The sequence below is a fragment of the Podarcis bocagei genome, assembly GCF_964188305.1.
Source record: "Podarcis bocagei genome assembly, chromosome: 1".
NCBI lineage: Eukaryota > Metazoa > Chordata > Lepidosauria > Squamata > Lacertidae > Podarcis > Podarcis bocagei.
This window is the reverse complement of record NC_138125.1, coordinates 22,457,635-22,478,922: the sequence shown is the minus strand read 5'-3', so window position 1 is coordinate 22,478,922 and position 21,288 is coordinate 22,457,635. Positions and strand designations below refer to the sequence as shown.

Sequence of the window (21,288 nt, the reverse complement as noted above, 5' to 3'; positions counted from 1 at the left end):
ACTGTTACTTTGAGGATCGTGCTAGAGACTATTTCACGTTGAAGACATTATTGCAAATGACAAATAGCAGGATTTAGAAATTAGTCACAGACAAAAATCCCATTCTTATCTTTCTTGCCCCTTCATATGCATATGTGTGCAGCGGCGTAGCTAGCCGCTGGAGTGACTGGTGCGGGGGCATGTCCTGCAGCCAGGGGTGTGTTGAGCGACCCATGGGGGTGGGGCAAGCCTCTCCAATGCTTGGAGCCTCTCTGCCGCCTCCTCCTCAGCTGTAGGGCGTCTGAGGGAGAGGCAGTAGGCAGACACAAATACCACACTGCAGCGCGAAACTTGCAGGTGCCTAAGCCGCCATGTCACTTCAAAAAATTTTGTGAGCCCAATTTTTAAAAAACTCATTTTGTCACACACCCCTCAGTGATGACATCCAGGGCAGACTGCCCCCCCCCCCACGCCCTTCTTCCACCACTGTATGAGTGTGATGGGAAGCCACTGAGAAGAAGTCCTGTTACTCTTTGTGTCTTTGGAGGGTGCTGCAGAAATCAATAGCTTTTGAAATCTTTGCCCCTTTCACCTAGTAGAACATCCTTGAGACTTGACATTTACAAATGTTTGCCAAAAATCCCTTTAAGGGTAACCATATTCTAAAGAACAGATAGCAATACTGGATGCAACTGAACTTCTCAGTAAGTATGGGAAATGAACTAAGTTGGATCCAGTAATCTGCTAGTCCTAGGAAGCATATCTTCAAGAAAGGCACAGAGCATAGATGGGCAAGATCTCTCAAGCCCACCTTGGATGAACTTGGATGAGAAAACTATCTTTTTCTCTCCTGAGTCCAACTGAGGCTCTCACTGTCCTTAAAAATCTAGAACAGAGTGAAAATGGCCCTCCCTCAAATTCTCCACTTACTTTGTGGGTGGCAAAATAAGGAAGGTCGTTTCACTGAATATTCCCCAAGGGAGGACTGAAAATCTCCAAGAGGAGTTGGAGAGGGAAAACTTTCAAAAAATTGTCAAGATTTCTTTCCTCTCAGCCTTCCTTCAACCCTTCTCCCATTCAGTGTAAAAGAAAAATGTTTCCCTAGTACAAATTCAGAGGCAGCATGGGCAAAATTGGTGAGGGGAAGTCCACCTATGAAGTTAACCAAGGAAGAATGGTCTTCCTCTTCTGTCTTCAGAATTTTTGTTTTTGGTTCCTGCACCCTCTCAATTATGCTCCTATTCAAAGTAGTGAAGTAATGTTTCTCCATTGCACTGAATGGAAGGGGCAAGAGGAAGGAACTTGTCTCTGATTTGCATTTTAATTCAAGCTGGAGAAGAATTCGGGGCTTGAAATGCTTGTCCTCTGTCAGCTTTGAAACTCCTGAAGGTCTTCTCCAAACCACAGTTTGGAGAATTGTGATGGTTTCACTAGCATAGAAAACCACTGCTCCACTTCTTCTGGAGAATAAGAGCACTTAAGGAACTTTAATATGGAGGATATTTGGATAATCTGATACCTATATAAAACGAATTACGACTCTATATTTTGAAGAAACAATTACCGTGGAAGAATCTAGTGGGATTGAGCTGGCAAGTGGCGGAAGACATCAGAACTATCTAGAACTATTTTGGACCGGCCAGGACTATTTAATAACTATTCTTTTTTCATAGGAACACTTGATAACTATTTCTTCTCTATAAGAACATTACCTTCCCCTACTTTTTTGTTCTCTTTTTTCATATATATTCGAAAAAATCACGCAAATAGGGCTCTACTCTCAAGAATCAAAACTTTTGGGTTTTCTTTAGGGGAAAAATTAAGTCCTATTAGAGGACTTAGTTTGGGGTTCTTTCTTTCTTTTTTCTTTCTTTTGTTTTGTTGTTCTTTTTGGGAAAGATCTTTAACGTATATCTTAAAGTTTCTAATGTTGTGTGGCGGGTCTAAAATATAATTTATATAAGGTGATCTAAGGTAATAGATATTTCAGCGTTAGCAAATATTTTGTGGACTCAGAGAAGAAATTTCGGCACATTCTATGGTTATATAATGTTTATTATTTAGATTTGATGAGGTTGGGTCCAATTCTTGGGGATAAAGACTCCACTCAGGTTTGAATACTGGGGGGATTATATTGGAAGGTGTAGGAGCTAAAAGGAATAAGAGAGAGAGATTGTGTGCCCTCTAAGGGAGAGAATAGGAAATAAAATTGATAATCTGGGAAAATAACGTAAAATGTTGGGGGGAAACGGGAAAAAGGTAGCAGGGACCCCTGGGGAAAGGAAAGCATCCAGACAAGAGGAAATCAAAGATTTAGATATCTTGTGGTTAAAGATCAAAGAGGAATTTAAACAAAGTGAGGTGCATATGGAAAATAAATTAGGAGAGGTGCAGGAGATGATAGACAAGAAAATAGAAGGGGCCGTAGGAGAGCTTTCTAGCAAAATTCAAGATCTGACAGTCAGGTCAAAATCAATGGAAGAAACAAATAGGAAAATTTAAAAGGAGATGAAGGAACAAAAGAAAGAGACAGAAAAAATAAAGGAGGAAATAAGAGAATGGAACAACAGACAAGACCAACTGTCAGACAGCTTAGCCATGGTAGAAATGCGGCAGAAACAGTTTAACTTAAAATTTAGAGGAGTTGGTGAAGAAGCAAATGAGAATGTGAAAGGAAAATGATTAGAGAGCTCTCTAAATGGTTAGAAGTAGAAGAGGAAGAAGTGGCCGACACGATAGATAAGGCATTCAGAATTAGAGGGAAAACGCAGCAAGCAAAAGAAAAAAAAACTTGCCGGCGATTGCTTAGTGGTCTTCAATTCAATTGAGATGAAAAATACAATTTTAAGATTGAGCTATAAAAAAAACCTAATAATTGAAGGAAGACCTATTGTTATATATAAAGAAATTCCAATCAGGCTCTTACGCAAAAGGGACGGATACAGACAAATAGCAAGTGTCCTGAAAAGGAATGCCATACCTTATAGATGGTAATTTCCAGAAGGGGTCACCTTCTATTATAAGGATAAGAGATTTAGATTGATGAATACCCAAGAAGCTGATAAATTCCTGAGAAGATATGAGAAGGAACTTGGGAAGATGGAAGAAAGGTTGGAAGAGGGAGAGAGATTCACAGAGGAGAGAGAGAAGCAGAAAAGGAAGGAGAAGGGGAAAGAGAAAGGAGAGAAAGGGAAAGAAGAGGAGGAAGAAGTGGAAGAAAAAGAGGAGGAGGGGCTGTGGGAGGAGAAGAAGAGGAAGAAAACGAGGAAGAAATTACAAAGAACAGGAAAATTAGATTATAAGCTTGTGCACACGTGCAATACGAATTAAAAAATAAACGCATACGATCATGACTCTTAAAGTCCTATCTTGGAATGTGAACGGATTAAATGACAAATCTAAAAGGAATAAAATTCTGAAGGTTTTGATGAAAAAGAATGTTGATGTGATATGCTGTCAGGAAACACACGTGGCCAAAAAACACAAACATATTTTGATAAACAAAAGGTTGGGGGTTGAATTTATTAATTCAGCTATAAAGAAAAAAAGAGGAGTGGTGATATATGCAAAAGAAAAAGGAGACCCCAAATTAATATGTAAAGATGAGGAAGGGAGAATCGTGGGGATACAGATTAACCATCAGGGAGAAAAATTAAATGTGGTAAATGTTTATGCCCCAAACACGAATAAAGCAGAATTTTTCAAAAAAACTGGAACAAATGTTACTGGATTTAGAGCCTCATAAATTGATCCTACTAGGTGACTTAAATGGAGTTCCAATACCAGAGTTAGATAGAAGTGCAAAAAAGAAAAAAAATGAGTCAAGGGAAACTACCAAGATCATTTAAAACCCTGGAAGAAAACTTAGACTTGACGGATATTTGGAGACATAAAAACCCACTGACAAAACAATTTACATACTTTTCAGAGCCGCACCAGAGCTGGGGTAGAATAGACCAGATTTAGGTATCAAGAGAATTAGTAACAAGAGTCGAAAAATGTGAGATACAACCCAGAACTCTTTCTGATCATAACTCAATATTCTTGGAAATTAAGTGTGGAGTTCAGGGTGTGTACAGATGGAGAATGAACGAATATTTATTTGGAAATGAGGAGGTAATTGAGAAAGCAAAAATAAACCTAAAAGACTTCTTTGACTTAAACCTTAATAAAGAGACAAATATCGACATAGTTTGGGACGCCAGTAAGGCGGTGCTAAGAGGCTTTTTAATCCAACAAAATAGTCATAGGAAAAAAATAAGAGAACAAAAGAAAGATGAAATCCTGACCCAATTAAGAGAATGTGAGAAAAAATTAATAATAAACCCTAATGATGATCAGATCAAACAAACATCCAAATTGTTACAATTACAATATTCAGTGCTAATTAACCAAGAAGTTGAATGGAGAATCAAATCAATGAGGCAAAAATTCTTCGAATCAGCAAACAAAACAGAGAAATTCTTGGCCTGGCAACTACGAAAAAGGAAAAAGCAAAATGTGATTAATAAGATTAAAATAGAAGAAAGGCTTGTGGAAGATCCAAATGAAATAAAGAAAAATTTCCTAATTTTTTTTGGAAAACTTTACCAGAAAGAAGAAGACATAACAGAAGTAGGAAAATATCTAGAAAATAACAGAATAACATCTATAACGGAGGAAGAGAAAACCCAACTGAATAAGTGCATAACAGCAGATGAAGTTCAGGAAGCAATAAAGAAAATGAAATTAGGGAAAGCACCAGGCCCAGATGGATTATCGACCAAATATTATAAAGGTCTCAAAGAATATTTAGCCCCGGTGTTATGTGAGGTAATGAATAATATTCTACAAGGAGGGAAGATACCGGACTCCTGGAAAGATGCTCACATAACGCTGATACCTAAAGCGGACTCAGACAAATTAAATATAAAAAATTACAGACCGATATCACTTCTTAACAACGATTATAAAATTTTTGCTGAGATAATGGCAAACAGATTTAAGAGTTATCTAAAAAATGTAATAAATACGGACCAAGCTGGATTCCTTCCTAATAGACAACTAAAAGACAATGTTAGGCATATAATAAACATCATCGAATACTTGGAAAAGAAGAATGAAATTCCTGCAGCATTAATTTTTATCGATGCAGAAAACGCATTCGATAATGTATCTTGGCGATTCCTATTAAATGGAGACTGCAGGAATAAAAGGTGCTTTCATGGAGGGAATCAAAGCAATTTATTCAAATCAAAGAGCTAAATTGATTATTAACAACAATTTATCTGACACATTCGAAATTTCAAAGGGTACGAGACAAGGCTGCCCCCTGTCACCGCTTCTTTTCATAATGGTGTTGGAAGTAATTGCAAACAAGATAAGGAATTCATCGGAGATACAAGGAATTAGAATCGGGGTGAAAGAATTCAAATTGAAAGCATATGCAGATGACCTGGTAATATCAGTTGAGGACCCTATACAGAGCATGGACAAAGTTCTGGTACTTCTAGAGGAATTTGGGAAAGTGGTGGGCTTCAAGTTAAATAAAAATAAAACTAAAATGATGGTTAAGAATATGGGAGAAGATCTAAGGAGGCAGCTAGAACTCCCATCGGGAATCAAAGAAGCAAAAAAGATAAAATACCTAGGAGTGTGGCTGACGGTGAAAAATATAAACTTAATGGCTGATAACTATACGAATACCTGGAAGGAAATCCAAAAGGAACTAGACATTTGGAATAGGATTAAACTCTCCTGGTCAGGCAGAATGGCTGCAATCAAGATGTGTATACTACCGAAACTTTTATTTTTATTCCAAAATGTCCCAGTGATTAGAGGAAGTGCAATATTTAAAAATTGGCAAAAAAATCTCTCTAAATTTATATGGCAAGGTAAAAGACCGAGAATTAGATTTAAATTGTTAACGGACAGAAAGATAGAGGAGGATTCTTGGTCCCAAATCTGAGACTGTATTATGAAGCCTCGTGCCTTTGTTGGCTTAGAGAATGGGTCACTTTAAAAAACAGAGATCTGCTAGACTTAGAAGGCTTCGATCTAAGATTTGGTTGGCATGCTTATCTCTGGCAGAATAAAGAAAAGGTGCATAAAGGCTTCTCAAACCACATCATCAGAGGAACACTGCTAGAAGTGTGGGGAAAGAATAAAAAACTATTGGGGGAAAAATACCCCCTGGTGTCTATCGCCTATTGACATATTAACTACTAAAAAAACAAACATGGAAGGGGAGAGATTCACCTATGAAGATCTCCTGGAAAGATCGGAAAGAGGATGGAAAATTAGACCTTATGAAGAGTTAAAAAGTAAATTAGCAGGTTGGCTGTAGTATCATCAAATTAATGCTTTATGGAAGGAAGATAAAAAGATTGGAATGAATGAGAAAAAATCTAAGTTCCAGGTAGCGATAATAGAAAGCAAAACTAAACTGTTATTCTTTGGGGAAGGGAGTCCTTTAAGAGGATCTGACCAGTTGACTTCCGGCAAACCGCAGCCACAGGAAGGAGCGCGAGGCTGCCCTCCGGTGGGGTCTCGAACAACGCGGGGGTCTAGAGTTGTCACGAAGGCTCCGTGGACCTCAAAATTCCAAGAGGATTATCTTGGGGGACAGGTACCTGGCGGTGCTGCCGGTGCTCTCCTGTTTCGGACATTTTAAATCGAGTTTGAGAACAGGATTGGAGCTGCAGCATGAAAGGGAAGCAACAGACCCCGTGTTGTGAAGCCTCAGGCTCCGAGTGAAAGCGGCAAGCCTCCAACAACAATTAAGAAGCTGGGCCATAAATAAAACAATAACGGATTGAATTTAGTTAAAGAAACCAGCGTAACAAAGATATTATGATATGAAAGAAGAAGGAATTTGCTTTAGCGGTAAGAGTAATGGGCGTGTAATGGAAGACTGGGAGAGGAGAGGGAGTAAGACTGTAACTGCGAGTGGGCGTTGCGGAGAGACCTCAGATACAAAGTGCAAAACTCTGAGGCAAGGGACTGATTGAAAATAGCTGTATATTAGAAAAGCGGACAGAAACATTTCTGTTCTACCCTGGTCGGAGTGCGCTACGCCAGCGACTGAAAGGGATGGAATTTTTTCACCCAGTCTAGGATATTTAAATGAGACTTTATATCGAGTTACGGTATTTTGTATATACCCCCCACCGTATAATGTGCTCAAGCTGAAACTGTTTCCCTTTGTTACTTGGTGCTTAATTGACTGAAAGCTGAGTTTGCTATTGAGAGGGGCGGACACAGCGTGAGGTTTGGGAGTAGAAAGTGAATTGCAAGAGCAGAAATTTGGAAAAGAGTGGTACCTCCCCATGCCATTGTGTGATCCACTTCCCGTTTCCCTCTTAAAGTGGTACACAGCTGAAATCATCCAGGAGAAGATAACCTGGGCGCCTTAAATATTTAACCTATTGCTACAGAAAACGGGGAGTAAACAGTTAAGTGGAAAGAAAAGGAAAGAAAGAAGACTTAAACACAGTATGGTGGCAAGACTTGACGCTCCTGCTGGATCCTGCTGCTTCTCCGTGATAATCTTTTGGTTTGCCTTTGACTCCCACCTGTTCTGCCCGGTTTTGAACCCGCCTCGCATATTATCCCCATTTCCGGATCTAAACCTTGAGAATTTTCTACTTCCCTTATTTGTTTTTTGTTCCCTTATTTGTTTTTTTGTGTGACTGTAAATGACTTACCAAATTGACCCCCTAGTGGTGAGCGGAAAGAGACTGCATATTGAAGAACTAAAAGAGTGAATGCAAGTAAAGCGCCACTGTGTGGGGCCAGAAAGGTATTATATTGGTAAAACAAAGAAATTTCCTAAATTACAGTTGAGTGACTCCTAGGGGTGGGAAAGAACTTTTTCTTTCTTTGCTTCTTTTTCCCCCTTTCTTTTATTTTTCTCCTTTTTCCTCCCCCCCCCCTCTTCTTTCTCTTTCTCTTAGTTAATTAAGACCAACAAAAATACAAAATGAAGAAGGGGGTGGGAACGCCTGTTGAAAGGAGACCATCCAGACAAGAAAATGGGAAAGAGGGGAAGGAAATTAAGGACTATGATAATTTGATGGCTGAAATAAGGAAAGAGTTTAAACATAATGAACAATATATTGAGAAAAAACTACTGGAAGTACAAGACTCATTGAATAAGAGATTAGAGGGGGTGGTGGGAGAGTTAACAGGAAAAGTAAAAGATTTATCTCTAAGATCTAAAGTACTTGAAGACTCAATGAAAAGGGTTCAAAAAGATACTAAAGAAAATAAGAAAGATATGGACAGGATTAAGACAGAGGTGAAGGAGATAAACAAAATACAGGAAGAGTTACTGGATAGTGTTGCGATGACTCAAATGAGACAGAAACAATCAAACCTGGAATTTAGGGGGATCCCTGAGGAACCTAATGAAAACATACGATCTAAACTGGTTAGAGAATTGGCAGTATGGTTAGATATGAAGGAAGAAGACATTGGATATTCAGTTGCAAATATTTTTCGGATAAAAACAAAATCAGCCAAAGCCAGAGGGAAGAAACTGCCAGGAGATGTCCTGGTTATGTTTAACTCTATGGATATGAGAAATGAAATACTAAAGTTAAACTATAATCAAAAATTATGTATTGAGGGAAGGCCAATTATTATATTTAAAGAGATTCCTTCGAGATTTCTTCGTAAGAGAGATGTTTATAAAAAACTAACTAACCAATTGAAGAAGAACGGGATCCAATATAGATGGGAGTTCCCGGAAGGGATTTCATTCTATTTCAAGGAAAAAAGATTCAAACTATCCAGCTCACTAGAACTGGACAAATTCGCAAGAAGATATGAGAAGGAACTGGGAAGGTTGGGAGGGGGGGATCCAGAAGGGCTGTAAATGGGGGAAGAAAGGGGTGGAGGTGAAGAAAGTGGAGAGGGAGAAGAGGAGGAAAACCTAGACCAAGAAAAAGAAGAGGAAGAGACAGATAACAAGGAACAGTAGACCTAACTTAGGTTTGACCACTTACTGATTGTACATTAAAAATGACTTTAAAAATAACCCCGTGGAATGTGAACGGGCTCAATAATAAAAATAAAAGAAACCAAATTGCTCATGTATTGCTTAAAAAGAACCTAGACATAATCTGTCTACAAGAAACTCACGTAACAAAAAAACATAAAAGAATTTTAAGTAATAAGAGATTGGGGTTGGACTTTGTAGCATCGGATAATGTCAAAAAAAGAGGAGTGGTGATATATATAAAAGAAAAATTGGATCCCAACTAATACATAAAGATGAAGAGGGGAGAACGATAGTAGTACAGATTACCCACCAAGGAGAAAAGATAACCGTGGTTGGGATATATGCTCCCAATGACAAAAAATCAGCATTTTATTCTGAATTAGGTAATAAATTGCTAGAATGGATGGACCAACAAATTATATTGATGGGGGACTTTAATGGAGTGGTTCTCCCAAATCTGGATAGATCAGTAAGAAAACAGGAAATGAAGGAGGGCAAATTACCGAAAACCTTCTTCGAATTAGTGGGAAATTTGGGATTAATTGACGCATGGAGATTTAAAAATCCCACGATAAAACAATTCACTTTCTTTTCAAACCCAAATCAAAGCTGGGGGAGAATAGACTATATGTGGGTCTCAAAGGAATTGACGCAGAGTAATTAAGACCGAAATCCTCCCACAAACTTTATCTGATCACAATCCAGTATATATGGAGGTAAAAGGAAAAGATTTCAGAACATTAAGATGGAGAATGAATGAAAATCTATTCAATGACCAAAAGATAGTAAATAAAGCAAAAGAGACAATTGAGGAATATTTTAAGTGGAATTTGAATAAAGAAACATCTCTAGAAACGGTGTGGGACGCTGGGAAGGCTGTTATGAGGGGTTCCTTATTGAGAAAAATAGCATCTCAAAAAAGATAAAAGAGAAAAGGAAAGAAGAAATCTTACTATATCTCATGGAGAATGAAAGACAATTAACTATTAAACCAGGAGATGAAACACTGAAACAAAACATAAAGATGTTACAAGCCCAATTCTCTATGATAGTGAACCAGGAGATTGAATGGAGGATTAAAATGATGAAACAAAAGAACTTTGAATCAGCAAATAAGATAGGAAAATATCTGGCGTGGCAACTAAGAGAGGAAAAAACAAAACACGATATGTAAGATAAGGGATGGAGAAAGGATAGTGGAGGACCCAAAAGAGATAAAGAAGATATTTCAGAAATACTATAAGGAATTATATAAAAGAGAAAAAGAGACAGATAATGAGATAGAAGATTACTTGAAAAAATACCAATTGCAACAGATCACGACTGAGGAAAGGGAATATCTAAACCAGACAATTACAGAGGAAGAAATTAGGAAAGCAATAAAAAAAATGAGAATAGGGAAAGCGCCGGGGCCAGATGGTATCTCAGCTAAATATTATAAAATATTAAGTGATCAAATTTCCCCAATGCTATGTGAAGCCATGACTAATGTACTAAAAGAAGGGAGAATTCCAAACACCTGGAAAGAAGCGTATATCACCTTAATCCCTAAAAAAGATACAGATGGTTTAGAGGTAAAAAATTATAGACCTATTTCGTTATTAAATAACGACTATAAATTATTCGCAGATGTACTGGCGGAAAGGTTAAAAAAAGTCTTAAATAAAAGAATCCATAAAGACCAAACGGGTTTCCTCCCGGGGAGACACTTGAAAGACAACGTAAGAAACGTGATAGACATTATTGAATATTTGGATAGTAGAATAGATAAACAGGCGGCACTGATTTTCATTGACGCCAAGAAGGCATTTGACAACGTCTCCTGGCGTTTCATGAAGGAAAATTTAAAAATGATGGGAATTGGTGAAGGATTTAGAAAAGGTATTGACGCTATTTACCAAGAGCAGAATGCCAAACTTATAATAAACAACAATATATCGGAGGCCTTTGATATTGCCAAAGGGACTAGGCAGGGCTGTCCCTTATCTCCTCTGTTATTTATAACAGTGTTGGAAGTGTTTAATAAAAGGTTAAGGGAAACACCGGAAATTAAAGGAATTAAGGTAGGAAATAAGGAATTCAAAATAAAAGCATTTGCAGATGACTTGATATTAACATTGGAGGATCCTAAGAACAGTCTACAAGAAGCCTTACAGAAATTAGAGGAATTTGGAAAAGTAGCAGGTTTTAAGCTTAACAGGAATAAGACCAAAATGAAAACAAAAAATATAACCAAGGAAGATATAGCAGAGTTAGAACAAAGGACAGGAATTACGGTTATTAAGAAGGTAAAATATTTAGGAGTGTGGATCACAGCAAAAAATATAAACTTATATAAAGATAATTACGAGGCTACTTGGAAGGGTGTCAAGAAAGACTTAGAAATCTGGGAGAGACTGAAACTTTCCTTCTTAGGGAGGATCTCAGTTATTAAAATGAATGTCCTGCCCAGAATGTTATTTCTGTTCCAAACTATACCAGTAATGAAAGGACTAAAGCAGTGTAAAGATTGGCAAAGGATCCTAGCGAGATTTGTTTGGCAGGGGAAAAGATCAAGAATAAAAATGAAAATACTGGTAGATAAAAAAGAAAGAGGGGGTTTTTCTTTACCAGATTTGAGTCTATATTATGAAGCGGCCTGTTTAACGTGGGTGAAAGACTGGATAAAGCTAGAGAATACTGATATCCTGGATTTAGAGGGCTTTGATAACAGGTACGGGTGGCACTCGTACCTGTGGTATGAAAAGGTGAAAATTCATAGAGGCTTTCTAAATCATATAATTAGAGGATCATTATTTCAAGTATGGGAAAGAAATAAGAACCTGCTGGAAAGGAAGACTCCATGGTGGATCTCACCAATAGATGTCCTAACTGTGAAAAAAACTAATATGGAGGGGGGGAAAGCCACCTATGAAGAACTTATCAATAAAACTGATAAGGGCATAAAACTTAAGCCCTATGAGGAGGTAAAGAACGTACTCACGGGATGGCTGCAATACCATCAAGTGAATGATCTGTTAAAAGATGATAAAAAGAAACTGGGATTTGAAGATAAAAAATCTAAATTTAATGTGGAAATCATTGAAGGCAAAAACAAAACATTATCTAGGATGTATGACCTCTTACTGGAGTGGTATACAAAAGACGAAGAGGTGAAGGAGGCTATGATAAAATGGGCCATAGACATTGGTTATAATATTGACTTTGTAAAGTGGCAAGAATTGTGGAATGTAAATGTGATGGGATGATGAGCTGCTTGTACGTAAAATCGTAGTCCCTCAGAGTTTGTGCAAACCCACAAACCTCTGTCTGTGACAGAGCTCCTCAGACATGTCTGCTCTAGTCACTTGCAGTTTCCGACAGTGGTTGCTTTCGGAATCGTTTCCAGCATAAAAGCTCCTTAACGGAAACACGTCTTCTGGACTCACGGCGTGACAGCTTCCGGCGAGGAATGGGTCTCCCTATGGGAGCTTCAGACACCCCCCCACTGTTCTCGCTGGACGTGTCCCTGAGCCCTCCCTCTTGCTCGCTTTCCCTCAGAGTTCCACCTCTTTCCCTGCTGGTTCCTGCTTTAGCTGCTGAGTCTCTCTCAGCCTCCATGAGACTTTCCACCAGAGACTCACCTCTCCCCCTGCTGGTCCCTGCTTCAGCTGCTGAGTCCCTCCCAGCCTCCGTGAGCCCTTTCCCCACCTGTTCCTCCGATGGCAGTTCCCTGACATCCACCTCCCCTCCAGGGCCCCCTTCACCCCCTCCCGTTCCCTCTCCTCTGGGTGGTGAGGAGGTAAAACCCTGAAAAGAATCCTCTTCATCTTCACATGTCTCGAACATTTCCCTCCATCGGTCGCCGTTCCGGCTCGCTGAATCCTCCTCCTCCTCGGAATCTGTGAACCCCTCCAACTCCTCTTCTTCGTCGGTGGTGGCAAAGTATTCCCTCCGGAACCTCGCCACAGGCTGAGGTTTACGTGGGAACCTCTGATGAAAAGCTTCTATTAAAACCTCGGCATTGACATCCTCTGCCATGACCCAGGTGTTTTCCGACTCCGGTTCCCCTTCCCACATTACCAAATACTCTACTTGATCTCCCTTCCACCTGGAATCGAGGATCTCCGCTACATGGTAGCTGTGTTCCCTTTCCTCCATTGCTGGTCCCCGAGTGACCCTCCCTTCTCTGTCCCCTTTATACGGTGACAGCAACGACCTGTGGAAAACTGGGTGCAGCTTCATGTGGTTCGGTAACCGGAGTCTGAAAGCCACTGGGTTGACCTGTTGCGTGACTTCAAAGGGACCCAATCTTTTGGGTCTTAACTTCTTACAACCCCCTTTGAATGGTAACCCTTGGGTTGACAGCCACACCTGGTCCCCCACCCTAATGGTTTCACCTTCTCTTCTGTTTTTGTCTGCCTGCCTCTTATATTCCTCCTTGGCCCTGTCTAAGTTAAGTTGGAGCTGGCGATGGATCGCTTCCATTTCTTCTACGAACTGTTCGGCAGCTGGAACGCTCCAGTTCTCCCCTTCCCCCCCTGGGAAAGCCCGGGGATGGCACCCGTAATTAGCCAAAAAGGGGCTCATCCCCGTGGACACGTTCTCCGCATTGTTGTAGGCAAATTCTGCCAACGCCAGCTTCTCCACCCAATCATTCTCTCTGTCATTCACATAACACCTCAAATATTGCTGGAGGATGCCATTGGCTCTTTCCGCCTGCCCGTTGGTTTCAGGATGCCGGGCAGTCGAAAAATTGACCTCTACATGCAGTAAGCTCATGAGCTTCCTCCAGAACCGGGAAGTAAATTGTTTCCCTCGGTCTGAAACCACCCTCAAGGGGGCGCCATGCAACCTAAACACATTTTCTACAAACAATTTAGCTGTTTCTTCTGCCGTGACAGCGTGTGAGCAGGCTATAAAGTGGGCCATTTTGGTCAACAGGTCTACCACAACCATGATGGCTGTTTTCCCTCTGGATTTTGGCAAATCAGTCATGAAATCTATTGCCACTGCTTCCCATGGTCTTTCAGGTGTGGGTAGCGGTTCTAATAACCCTGCCGGTGCCCGCCTCTCCCCCTTGGCTCGCTGGCATTGGTCACACCCTCTCACATACTCCCGCACATCTTCCCTGACCTTGGGCCACCAAAATTCCCTGGTAACCAGCCACATGGTTTTGTGTTGCCCAAAATGCCCTGCTGTGGGGCTATCGTGCAGCTGCTTGAGTACCTTCTCCCTCAAATCACCTTCAGGTATATATAATGCTCCCTTGTAATACAACGCCCCGTTTCTCTCCTCAAAACCTCCGGGTTTATCTCCCTCCCTCCTGAGATCCCTGAGTTTGTCCTGGGCGTATTCATCATTCTCCGTTCCCTGTACCAGTTCCCTTTGCCCCACCAATGCCGCCCCACACACCCAGCGGTCCTCTGGAATGACATGTCTTTCTTCGGGTGCTCCCTCCCCCTCCAAATATTCAGGTTTGCGTGAGAGAGCGTCCTCCCTAACGTTCTCTGGGCCTGGCACATAACAAATCTCAAAGTTAAATTTGGAGAACTCCTGGGCCCATCTCAACTGCCGTTGGTTGAGCACTCGTGCCGTTCTCCAGTACTCTAGGTTCTTGTGGTCAGTGCACACTTGCACCTTATGTTGTGCGCCAATTAGCAGGTGCCTCCATCTCCGGAAAGCCTCATGAATAGCCAGAAGTTCTCGGTCGTACACCGTGTAGTTCCTCTCGGATTTGTTCAGCTTTCGCGAAAAAAAGGCACACGGTCTCCACCCTGACTCCTCCTTCCCTGGCTGCAGAAGAAGCACCGCCCCTATGGCTCTGTCTGATGCGTCTGTTTCGACTCTCATCTTTTTTTGTAAATCCACATGCAGAAGTTGTTCTTCAGAGGCGAAGGCCCTTTTCAGTTCCTCAAAAGCTCGCTCCGCCTCCTCAGTCCAAACGAATTTCTTCTTACTGCTGAGACAGTCCGTTATGGGCGCCGTCAAGTGGGCAAAGTTTCGGATGAACTTACGATAAAAGTTCCCAAACCCTAGGAACCTCTGCACATCCTTCTTGGTTTTGGGTGTTTTCCATTCCAGCACTGCCTGGACCTTGCCGGGATCCATGGCCAATCCCTTGTCTGACAGGCGGTACCCCAGGAACTCCACCTCCTTGGTATGAAACTGACACTTCTCCAGTTTCACCCACAGCCGGTTGGCTTGCAGCCTGCTCAACACTTCTCTGACGTCTCTCACATGCTGCTCCTCATTCTCAGAATACACCAACACGTCATCTAGGAAGGCCACACAATTCTTGTAAAGCAAAGGCCCCAGTACGTGGTTCATAAACGATTGGAAGCACGCCGAGCCTGCTTGTAAGCCAAATGGCATAACGAGATATTCAAATGCCCCCAAAGGGGTGAACATGGTGGTTTTCCATTCATCCCCTTTCCTTATACGTATCAGGTTGTACGCCCCCCTTAGGTCCAGCTTTGTAAAAATCTTTCCCTTCCGCACCCTGGTCAAAATGTCGTCAATCCTGGGCATAGGGAAGGCCAATGGTTCTGACACTGCGTTTAACCCCCTAAAGTCACACACAAGTCTCGGCTTGTCCGTGTGTTTTTTATCCACAAAAAACACTGGGCTACCTCCCACCGCTCTGGACTCTCTGATGAAACCTCTCTTCAGGTTCTTGTCAATGAACTCTCTTAGCTCCTGCATTTCTCTGTCTGACATGGCATACAACTTGCCTACCGGAAGCTGTGCCCCAGGGAGTAAATTGATTTGACAGTCAAAGGGTCTATGCGGGGGTAGTTGGTCAGCTTCCTTCTCGCTGAACACGTCGCTGAGATCTGCGTATTGTGGTGGTACCTTCACTTTCTCCATTACTTCCGTCCCTGCTAGGGTGGCTTGGGCCCCTGCTGAACCCTTTCCCCCTTTGCAGTGTTCTAAGCAATGTGCTGAACCAAAGGAAACCACTCTCTGATGCCAGCCCACCAGCGGATCATGTAACGCTAGCCAGCTCATCCCCAAAATAATAGGAGCTCCTCCCAAGGTGGCCACATTAAACGCTATCAGTTCTGTGTGCCTTGCCACCTTCATTATCATTGGGACGGTCTGCAAGCTGACTTCTCCTCCCAACAACTCCCTGCCATCGATCGTGGTCACCTGCAGGGGGTTGCTTAAAGGGATAGTCTGTATCTGGTGTTCAGCTGCAAACTCTTTGCTCATGAAATTGCAGGAGCTGCCTGAGTCCAACAGCACCTTTATCTTTAGGGGGTGTCCATTTTGCAGCTCTAGCGACACTTCTATCACTAGGGCAGGTTTAGGAGGTTCTGGCGTGGGCACTTTCACTGCTCTTTGGCCTGGCTGCTGTGCCCCGACGGTGGCAACCAGGCGTTGGCTTTTACTTGCTCCGGTTTTTACTCCTCTCTTCCCTCAACAGCTCCCACCATCCCTTGCCATTCCTTCCTCTGGGGGCAGACTCTGGCAAAGTGACCTGGCTGTTGGCAGAGATAGCATTTCCGGGCGCCTTTTCCCTCCTTCTTTCCCCCCTCACTGGGCTTTGAAACTGCGCGCGCGCGCGCTGTTCCGATTTCCATCGGCTCTGCCGGCGGGAAAGTTGTCTCTGGAATGTCTGGAATGCGGAACTCCTTCCACCGTTCCCCTTTCCCTTCCCGCCTCTCCAAGGCTCTCGCCTCCTGGCACGCACCTATGGTCAGCGCAGATTTGGTCAGCTGATCCATAGAAACCGCCCTGGGACTCCGGGAAAGTTCATCTTTCACAGCCGAAGCAAGACCTTCTTCAAATAGCATTTGAATGGGTTCCGCCGATAAGTCCCACCCCAATCTATGAACCAGCATGGTGAACTCAGTCCAATACTCACGGACAGATCGGCTTCCCTGTTTGCAAGCCATTAGCTGTCTGTGGACCACTCCCTGCTCAATATCGCTGGAAAACATCAAATCCATCGCACGAAAGAACTTCATTGTGTCCTTTAGGACGTCATTATTCGTTGCCATCAGGGGTCTAACCCAGTCCCTCGCCCCCCCTTTCAAGATGCCCAATCACGAAAGCCACTCGTGATTCCTCATCAGGGAATTCATCAAACTGCACATTGAGGGCATATTGCATCTCTGTCCTAAAGGCATGGTAGTCCTTGGGGTCCCCCCCAAACTTCTGCACTAATCCTGGTACCTTTCTGGTGAACTGGGTGGCTTTCCCCTTCTTGTCTGCATCCTGAGCCCTTCTCTCCTCAAGCCTCGCCGTCTGCAGTGCCAGTTGGATTTCCAACGCTCGGTACCTTTCTTCCAAGCTTGGACCCGCTCCAACTCCTGCTTCTCCGGTTCCAGCTGGGTCGCTCATGATACCTTCTCCTGCACAGGCAGCTTACAAAGACTGTCGGAATGCTGTGATGGGATGATGAGCTGCTTGTGCGTAAAATCGTAGTTCCTCAGAGTTTGTGCAAACCCACAAACCTCTGTCTGTGACAGAGCTCCTCAGACATGTCTGCTCTAGTCACTTGCAGTTTCCGACAGTGGTTGCTTTCGGAATCGTTTCCAGCATAAAAGCTCCTTAACGGAAACACGTCTTCTGGACTCACGGCGTGACAGCTTCCGGCGAGGAATGGGTCTCCCTATGGGAGCTTCAGACCCCCCCCCACTGTTCTCGCTGGACGTGTCCCTGAGCCCTCCCTCTTGCTCGCTTTCCCTCAGAGTTCCACCTCTTTCCCTGCTGGTTCCTGCTTTAGCTGCTGAGTCTCTCTCAGCCTCCGTGAGACTTTCCACCAGAGACTCACCTCTCCCCCTGCTGGTCCCTGCTTCAGCTGCTGAGTCCCTCCCAGCCTCCGTGAGCCCTTTCCCCACCTGTTCCTCCGATGGCAGTTCCCTGACAGTAAATATGAAATTCACGGCGAGTACGGCATTAAGGGAGAATCTCTGGAAGATGATTTATAGGTGGTATCTCACACCAGTTAAATTGGCCAAAATTTACAAGCTGAAGAATAAGAAATGCTGGAAATGTGGAGAGGGGGATGGGATGGTGAGTTCTATCATATGTGGTGGACATGCAGGAAAGTAAAAGGCTTTTAGGAACTGATCTACAATGAGCTTAAAAGGATTTTTAAATATACTTTTCCCAAAAAGCCTGAAGCTTTCCTGCTAGGAATAGTTGGCAAGGAAATTAAAAAAGAGGACAAAAAATCTGTTTCTATATGCCACAAAGGCAGCTAGAACTATGTTGGCCCAAAGCTGGAAATCAGAATTAGTACCTACTATGGACGACTAGCAGAACAAGATGATAAATTATGCTGAACTAGCTAGAATAACAGTAAGACTAAGAGACCAGGATGACCGGAAGTTTCATGAAAATTGGAATAAATATCTGACGTATATAAGAGATAAGTATAGAACTTTGATGACTCTGGCAGGGATAGAATAACTCTAACAGTGTTTGGCAAATATGTAAAGGAGATAAAACACGTAACTTTAGAAATTATCTGATACTTACCAATAAAGTCTGAGGCTCGGTGGAGCCTAAAATAACTGTGTACCATATATATGACTCTTGTAACAGCTATGTTATATGCAATTTATGTAATCTAGATTGTATTTATGTATAATCAATGAAAATTAATAAAAATGTATAAGCAAAAAAAAAAAAAAACAACAACAACAACCAAAAACTAAACTGTTATCTAAAATGTATAATCAACTATTAGATTGGGACACCAAGGATGAAGAGGTTATGGTAAAATGGGCCATAGATATTGGGTATAATTTGGATTTTGAAAAATGGACGAAGTTGTGGACTAAAGGAATGAAATTTACAGCCTGTACTGCCCTCAGAGAAAATATGGAAAAGATGATGTATCGTTGGTACATCACCCCTGTGAAATTGCAAAAAAATGTATAAGACCGGCGACAAAAGGTGTTGGAAGTGTAAATCTAAAGAGGGAAGCTTCTACCACATGTGGTGGAAATGTGAAGTTAAAAATTTTTGGGATTCTATCTATAATGAACTAAAAAAAAAAAACTTAAATACACCTTTGTCAAAAAGCCCAAGGCCTTCCTTCTGGGAATGATCGGAGAGCAGTTTAAGAAAGAAGATTATGTAATGTTTCAGTATTCAGCTGTAGCTGCCAGGATTCTATTAGCACAAAATTGGAAAACCCCAAATATCCCGACCATTAAAGATTGGCAAATTAAATTATTTGAGTATATGGATTTGGCAAAAATGACGCAGAACATTAGACAGCAAAAAGGTAGAAAGTTTACTGACGATTGGTCTAAATTTATAACATATATGGAAACAAATTCTAGAGATATAAAAATCACAGTAGGTTCAATATAACTCTTGCGATGTGTAGACGCTATAAAATGAAAAACTGCAGAATGGATTTAATATTCACATAACCCAAAACCGAGATGGAGGGAAGTCAATCGTTATTTGTTGTAAATTAATGTTTGTTTTTTGGTTAGTTTAGGTGTTGTGTTCTGGTTGATGTTTTCTTTTTTCTTTGGTATGTGTTCGCTAGTCTTCTTTTTCACTTTTTGTTGTTGTTTGGTAATAGAAAATGAATAAAAAGAAGTTGAAAAAAAATAAACAGCATAAGCTACTATCTGAACGCCAAAAAAAAAAAAAGAAAAAAAGAAAGAAACTCCTGAAGGTCTTCTCCAAACCAAAGTTTGGAGAATTGTGCTGGTTTCACTTGCATAGAAAACCACTGCTCCACTTCTTCTGGAGAATAAGAGCACATCCAGATGTATGTATTTTTTTACCTGTTTGTGAAATGCAATAGCTTTATAGATGTACTTCACCCTCCCAGAGCTAAATAAAGAATACTATGACAAAGTGAATGCTGTCACTTGTAATGATTATGCAAGTATAGCAATTTTATTTTATTTGCAGATTTATAAACTGCTTCACAACCAAACATTCCTGCAGCTGTGTACAGTAAAATTCAAAGGATTCCTAATGCAGTAAACTACATTTGCTTTGCACAATTTATTCTGACTCTGCAAGGCTTCAGGAGGAAAGAGTTGCTTTGCAGACCACGGATACCTTCACCCCCTGAAATCCTAAGCTCCTTCTAGTTTCTACCAGGCATTGCTTATGCACTTCGGAGCTTAGCCTTTGTTTCTAATGTAACCCAAGCTACTGCCAGTCATTGTATTAGTAGCAATCCAGCACACCTTCATTTACTAGAGGAAGGTGTGGCAATTATTGTTCCCCCTTCTCTTCCAAGAGACAGCTGCAGGAGCATGCACAGTAGGTTGCTCTTTAGGGAGGTTTGAATGGCTGCTCTCAGAAGATTCTGGCAGTCTCACCTGGCCCTGGGAGAGAGAACATAAGAGAACTCTGCTGGAGCAGGTCAGAGGCCTATCTAGTCCAGCATCCTGCTCTCCCTGTGGCCAACCAGATGCCTATGAGAAGCCCTCAAGGAGCAACTGAGCGCTACAGTGCTCTCCTCCTCATTTGCAGTTCCCAGCAACATTTGAAGGCTATTCCTAACTGTGTAGTGCATCAATGACAGCTCCATAATGAAATCCAGAGTCAGGCCACCGGGATTTAAATATCTTGCTTTTCTAACACATTGCTTTAAAAAATCCCTCTACCTTAAAAACACAGACATTCACAACAAATTACTAATAAAATCTCATGATTAAATTTATGGCACATGACTGCAGTTCTGTGCATGGTTGGGAGTAAGCACCATTGAACACAGTGGTGCGTATTTCTGCTGTATAGGTTCAATTTTTAAAACACATTTGGTTTTAGCAAATTACATCCAGACAGCAGAAACGCAACCTTTTAATTAGCAATGCAAACAACTTTTTGTTATTTATTTTTGGAATTTTACAACAAAATCCAACAGCCCCGTCTCCCCACCTCCCCTATGCACCCTCCCCCTTCCTCACATGCCCCCAAACCTCTGTATTCCTCCCTAGCCCCAATTGCCCTTAATCCTCTTCCCCTCCCCATCCCATAGCATTTGTATTTGTTTGTATGATCAGTGGCAAACCTGTACTTTCACTACTGATTCCCCTGACACATCTAATCTAAGGATGACCTGCTGCTTATGATGTAACAATGCAAGCAATCCAGAATTTACAGACATTTATAGACCACGTCCACACAGGATTAAAGTGTAGTATTTTGTCTCAAACTGCCCCACTGAACAAGCTTATATTACGTAGCTGGCGAAAACCCTCTCCCATGCCCACACTTTTAAGCAGTCTGCCATTGCTTCTTTTTATCTAAGTTGTATATAAAAATAGGAGGAGGTCTGTGGCAATTTAAAGACTTAACTGTATTTGTAAAGGGAGTAAGATTTGCTAGGGCATACTTCCTCAGATGCAGAA

The 21,288-nt window shown here is 41.7% G+C and overlaps 2 long non-coding RNA genes across 2 annotated transcripts in view; both read right to left on the bottom strand.

Moving 5' to 3' along the window:
* Window positions 1-95: 95 nt before the first annotated feature.
* LOC308575835 overlaps window positions 96-21,288 on the bottom strand; it is an 88,105-nt gene continuing 66,912 nt past the window's right edge. Inside the window, exon 3 of the long non-coding RNA XR_014002943.1 lies at window positions 96-434. This is a non-coding gene — a long non-coding RNA (uncharacterized lncRNA). The remainder of the gene's footprint in view (window positions 435-21,288) is intronic.
* LOC308575964 lies at window positions 19,798-21,205 on the bottom strand. Its single transcript, XR_014002987.1, has 2 exons — window positions 20,949-21,205; window positions 19,798-20,259 (listed from the first exon to the last, which is right to left on the bottom strand). It is a non-coding gene; the product is annotated as an uncharacterized lncRNA (long non-coding RNA).